Genomic DNA, 6,843 nt, shown 5'->3' with positions numbered 1-6,843 from the left:
TATATATATATATATATAGTCTTTCAAACTTTGAGACACAGGCATAATTTCAGTTTCATGTTTTGAGTATAAGATTAAATTCAAGGATTTTTTCCAATGTTGATCAAGAGACACCATTGTTACAGGTTTATAAAATGTCATCTTTTTGCTTCAACATACATTGTGATAATTTTCTAGCAAATCAGTTAGATAAAAATGAATTTGTACATTAAAATTTTTTCTATTGAACAAACGATCTGGCAAAATTACACTTAAAAAGATTCTTTATAATAGGGAAGTCTACCTTGTGGCTAAGATGAAATATTGTGTGTTACTCTCATCATCTAGGATGTATCAAATTGTGTGTTGAACTTCCAGAGTTAGATAAGAATTTCAATCCAAGATCCTTTGGAAAGATGGTCCAATAAGATTGAAGCTCAGCAAAATTATGAATTCTTGACAAAAACACATCTTCTCTGTTTAAGAAGACACTAGATATACACAGAAATTCTGTCTGTGGTTGTCAGTATTAATAGTCACAGTGGCAGAAAATCTATATTGCCCTCTAAGGGTCAAACAGTGGTAGGCCAGGTAAAAATTTAGGGGCAGAAGGAAGAACTGTACATTCAGGGTAGAAGGGCATGAGGCCTTAGAGTCCCAGAGCTACCCTTTCCTACCCAGATGCTCCCTTAATACTTCAGTTCTTCATAAACATTGAAGGAGTTCCAGAGAAAAGTAAACAAAGGTATGTGGGTATGGAGATAGGGGTGAATATGGGTAGAGCTGGGGAGGGGGGATGTGATCAAAATACATTGTATGACACTCTCAATAAAACTGAAAATTATAACTGAATTTCAAAACCTCTATATGTCATGTAGCTTATAAAATTTGGGACAACCAAATGATGTTTCAATGACTAAGAGATAGTCTTGTGCCCAGGTAATCTGGCAAACAAAGGGGTAAGGAAATATTCTCCAAGTCTGAAAACAAACCACACTTCATAGCTGACCTGAAATTTTTCTTTGTAGTTAGCCTTCAAAGTCACAGGTGGCCTTATGGCATTTGCATACACACTTAGTTGTGGTTGATTCTATTTTTCTGTATCTCCCTTTTTTAAATGCACATTTTCACCTTCAGTATTCAAACTTTCATTTTCATAGCTCATGTGATCTATAGACATTCTCACACCTCTCCCTTAAGACTTAATTTTTCCTGTCTTGCAGATCACTTTGTAGTGATTTAACTTCATTTACTCCCAGACACACATTAACAATTAGAAGTTAAGATCTTCATGTGAGAGAGAACATGTGGAATTTGTGTCTCTGAGGTTGGTTACTTTGTTTAACTGCCAGTTAATTTTATAATTTCATTTTTCTTCTTGGTCAAATATAATTCCATTGCATTTATGTCTACATTTACATTATTCATTCATCTGTTGATGAGCAGCTAGACTGATTTCATTTCATTGCTATTGTTAATATTGCTACAATAAATATGAATGTACAAGCATTTGTGTAGTAAGATGTAAAATCCTTTCGGTACAAGGCCAGAAGTATTATAAGTTATCCATATGGTTTAACTGCCAGTTCTTTTTGACCAGTCTGAGATTTATACATCCATGGCAGCTCCAGCAGCAGTAAAAGTCTAATAAGTAAAGAAACTCATAAAAAAGTTGAATGAAGAAGAAATAATAAGTGAAAGAACCAAAAGGGAGATGGAAAATTAAAAACAAATGAAATATACAAAGTTGATAGTAAAGAAGCAATTGGGATAAACAAGAAACAAATTTAACTAATATTAGCTACTCTCTATGCAATTTCTGCTTTCTTGTTTTATTTAATCAACCATATTATGTGACATTTTTTACTTCATAGATGGAAAATAAACTATAAATAAACTAAGTAACTTGTCCAAGGTCATAAAATTTAAAAAGAGCTTGCCTGAGACTGAAACTGTACAGTCTTGCTTCATATATACTATCATAATCTCTGTGCTATAATGCCAAATTATATTCAATAATTGCCAATATTATGTTTCCTTTGTTGCCAACATATTTTAAATTGGATTCAATATTTTTATTTTTATTTTATGTGTGTGAATTTTCTGTTTGTATGTATGTAAGTGAATCCATGTCTAACATTGCCCACAAAGGCAAGAAGAGGTCATTTGATCCATTGGAACTGGAGTTACAGACAGTTATTACTCTCCATATGAGTTCTGGGAAATGAACCTCGGTCCTGTACAAGAAAACCAGTGTGATTAACCCCTGACATATCTTTCCATCTCCTCCAATCTTTTTTTTTAACTAGAAGATTTATGGTTTTAATGGATAAATAGATGAATACATTTTTTGGTAAGTAGCAAAATATTTTCCGTGTTTTAATGATACAAATCATTTACTGACAAGTAATTCCTTCATCATATTCATTTAGTAAATCAATTCAGTAATTTGAAAACTTAGAAGAAATTACATTTTTATTTTAAATGCAATTTGCTGTAAATGGGCTATTGAGAAATTGAAATATAGTCATTACAAGTTTATTTTTACATTAAAAAATGACATATACAAATTTGGTTTACAAAATTAGATAAATGTTTTCTAGACAGTATAAGGAAAGGTAATGGTCTACAACTAATTTCATTTTTCAAAACTGAGAATTTCATGCATATATATATATATAATATGTTTATACCAAATCCATCCCATTCCCTCAACTTCCAACTTTTCTCTTATCCCTACCAACACTTCTCCCCCCCAAACTTAATATGTTCTATTTTTTAAACCAACCGTGTGTAAGTGCTGCCTATGTATGCACATGTAATTACAAGCTTATAAATACTAACATTTATAAAATCATCATTCAATTTTCAAATTTTAGAAAATGTAAGATGAAGTTTAATATAGGAGTCCTGTCCAAGAACCACCAATTTGCAGACTCTTAATCTCTACATTTTGTCTCAGGGACAGAAGAGGGGATGGAAAGATTGTACGAGTCAAGGAGGAGGTGCATGACAGTATGGAAATAGAGTGCTAGAAGTTCCTGGGACCCTGCTCATATGAACCTACAGCAATGGTATCAGCATACACAGGACCCATGAAAACTCATGAAGACAAATATCCAGCACATAACTGGTGAAATGGGCAGCTGATTCCAATCTTAGCTGAAGAAATACTGGCAACTGATTACTGCTGGGTGAGGAACAGCTGGTCTTCCTAAAGGGAGAGACTCTAGATAGGCCTACTAGGCCTCAGAAGATGAACTTGCACTGAGGGATGTCTGCGGATGCTAACTTGACACAATAGGCCTTAACACAAATGGTAGAATTATGAATTCCAGTGGGGGGACTACAGGGGCAGTGGGGAAGGGGTGTAAATGTAACTAAGATTGATTAAGATGTTCTGCATGAAATACACAAAAATTCAGTAAAAAATTAATAAAAGAAAAGATTTTTTCTGTCTAAGTATGTGGTATGTAAATCATCACATGTGGTTATATAACATTGCATCATATTAATAAAACTTGCTATATGGGTTTATTTTCACATTGGTGCTTTCATTTTACTGGAATTATAAAAAACTTATTAAAAATTATATTGGGGCTAAAGAGACGGCTCAGCAGTTAAGAACACGGGCTGCTCTTGCAGAGGACCCAGGTTCAATTCCCAGTACCCACAAAGCAGCTGACAACCGTCCATAACTCCAGTTCTAGAGGATCTGACACTCTTTTCTAACCTCTCCAGGCATTATACCTGACATGGGTGCACCTATCTACATGCAGGCAATATATTCATACACATAAAGAAAAATAAAAAAAAAATTAAAAAATGTTTTCTTTAAAAAGTAAAGCTTGTTGCTGTTGCTTTGAGGAGGCAGGATCTCATTATGTAGCCCAGGCTGGCATCAAAGTCATGGTCCTCCTGCCTCTGCATCACAAGCTCTAGATCACAGAGTGCATCACTATGTCCGGCTGCTCTTGCAGAGGACCCAGGTTCAATTCCCAGCATCCACATGGCAGCTAACAACTGTTCATAATTCCAGTTCCAGGAGATCCAACGCCCTCTTCTGACCTCCTTGGGTATTGCTCGACACAAGTGCACCTACCTACATGTAGGCAATGCACTCATACACATAAAATAATAACAAAATATTTTAATTGTATTTCTTATTTTAATATTTATTCTTTGAAAATTTTATGCAATGTGTTTGTATCACATTTATTGAATATTGCAAACTTCATGCAATATATTCTGATAATATTTAGACACTTTCCTCTGTGTGCATCCTTCTTAGAGCACCTCCACAGGATTTTGCATACTCTTTCATATATGTCAAGGCCTATCAAATAAAGTTTGTGTCCCCAAATGTCCTTTGGTGTTCATCCATCCACTGGACCCTGGTTAAGCTATCTCGTTTTATATCATTAAAGATCAGCAACTCTCACTCTTCCAGTAGTTATTAGTTGCTAATAGTTTATCAGCTATGGTTGAGGCTTCTTTGCTGCTTCCACATTTCTATGCTGGGATTTTGTTTAACTTGAGCTTGCATGAGGTTTTGTGTATGTTGGTACAATTGTCGTTAGTTCATGTGAGGAAATTCCAGCTGTCTTGAAGACTCTTGTTTCCTTATGGTCATCCTCCACCTCTGGCTCTTGCTATTTTTCTGCCCACACATCCAAAATGTTCCCTGAGCCTTGGGTGGCAGAGATTTAAGATAGGTGTCATATTCAAGGATAAGCACTCTGAGGTCTCTTAATCACTGCACTTTGATCAATTGTGGCTTTGGGGTTAATCATCATCTGTTGCATGAGGAAATTTTGCTAGTGAGTGTTAAGTGGTGCATTCTTATGATTTCTTCCTCTTTTTCCACTATGTTTCCTGAGGCTTAGGCCTAGAAGTTGCATTGGCGATTTGTCTCTTAAGGCTGGTCACATGAAAGACACTTATTCTCTGAATTTAAGAGCTGTGAAGCATCATAATAGTCTCCATCTGTTGCAAAAAGAAGTGTTTTTAATGAGTGGTGAGAGGTAATCTTGTCTGTAAATATAAGGATACTTATTAAAAATGCAATAAGACAGGCTAGAGAGATGGCTCAGTGGTTAAGAGTACTTGCTGCTCTTGCAGAGGACCCAGGTTCAATTCCCAGTACCCATAAGTTGGCTAATAACCATCCATAACTCCAGTTCCAAGGTATCTGATGTTCTCTTTTGACCTCCTCAGGCACTGAATGACACAACACAGTTGCACTTACACACATGCAGGCAATACACTCATTCACATAAAATAAAAATAATAAATATTTCTCTATAAATATAAGGATACATATTTTGCACATAGTAAGAAATTATTTTAGTCTAGGGATATGACAGTCTTGGGTTTTTTTCTAAGATCTATGACCACCCCAGTCGTGTGTATTTGGTTATGTTTACTTTACACACTTGAGTTTTCTCCCATTGAGTAGGCTTTTAGTCCAATTAGGTAGCTGTTGTTTGCCCCCAAGATAAAAGTGTCACTGCTGTGCCAATGCTATATGGTACGCTGGCCTTTGATGTAGTTATTTTGCCTTGAAGATGGTGTTGGACCATCAATTGATGTTTACCCTTGGCACCTTTATATGTATACTTTTATTCACAGACAAATATCCCAGTCACCACTCATCAAAGAACCCTATATTGCACCAGTCAGAGACTATTACAAATAAAATATTTTTAAAAGAGTGCAGTATGAAATTGCATTGGGCTAGATATGTAGCAAAAGTAAATTATTATCTAGGATCCATGACCTGTGTATTCCATTTAATAGATTTTCCTTGAACTTTAAAAATAGTTTCCTATCATTTTCAATAGGAATCCTCCAGATATTCTTGGAAAATACTGGTTCTAAAGAAATATTTTGTCTACACTGTAGCCTGTCATTAAAATCATGCACAAATCTAAAAGTAGTTCTTCACAAAAAGCTATCAAGTACTTTCAATTTCCTTTTGGGGGATCATAGCATTGCTATGGAATATGGACGGTGTATTTCAGAATATTTTCTGAATGTTTTAACTTGATACTTCAAGACATATCACTTGGCAAAAAATTTAATTTCCTTTCAAAGTACTTTGAATTGAAACAAAAACAAAAACACAGCTGCTTACATGTCATAAAAATGTATATAAACTTGAGCTATGTAAACAGCATTATCTAATCCAATATTATCTCCTCTTCTTACAATCTGCAGTTCTTTTATAGTACAGTACCAAGAAGAGAGTGTTAACCTGGAGTATTAATTCTTGCTTGTTTATACCTAGTAAGCTCCTTTAAAGGGAAAAAAGAGAGTTTAAGAATCATATGTGTAAAGTAATTAAAATAATACAATCAGGATTATTTTTCCTAATGGTCATAGAGTGCACTCCATAGCATGTCAGAAATTCAGCTTTCAACTTAAAAATGAGATGCAGTGTTTATAAGAAATATGACTTATACAACATTTTAACTCAAATATGAATCTCATGAAGTGTGTTTTATAACTGAATGTACCTCATGAAGGCCTTTTCCAAAGAAAAAGACAAGATTAATTCTTTGTTACTTAAATGCATTGTGAAAATTTCTACTGTTCATCACTTAACTGACCAATTTATTTTGTGGAAGTTGGTGCAAGGGAATTACACATATGGTTATCCAATGACAGTGCAGAAGAAGATGCAGATAGCTTATTAATAATCAAAAGTGAATTTCTTGGTAAGAAGGTAAAAATATATGCAAAATAGATTATATGTAGCCTAGTAGCCCCTAAACTATTCTTAGAAACAGAAGAAAGGGAACAGAGGCAGGTGTTATCTTTAATGGTAACCCAATAAGTTTAACACTTATCCCATCACATCTT

This window comes from Nannospalax galili, unplaced genomic scaffold (genome assembly GCF_000622305.1).
Source record: "Nannospalax galili isolate Female #2095 unplaced genomic scaffold, S.galili_v1.0 scaffold586, whole genome shotgun sequence".
In the NCBI taxonomy this organism is placed as follows: Eukaryota; Metazoa; Chordata; class Mammalia; order Rodentia; family Spalacidae; genus Nannospalax; species Nannospalax galili.
Note: the sequence above shows the minus strand (reverse complement) of the source record.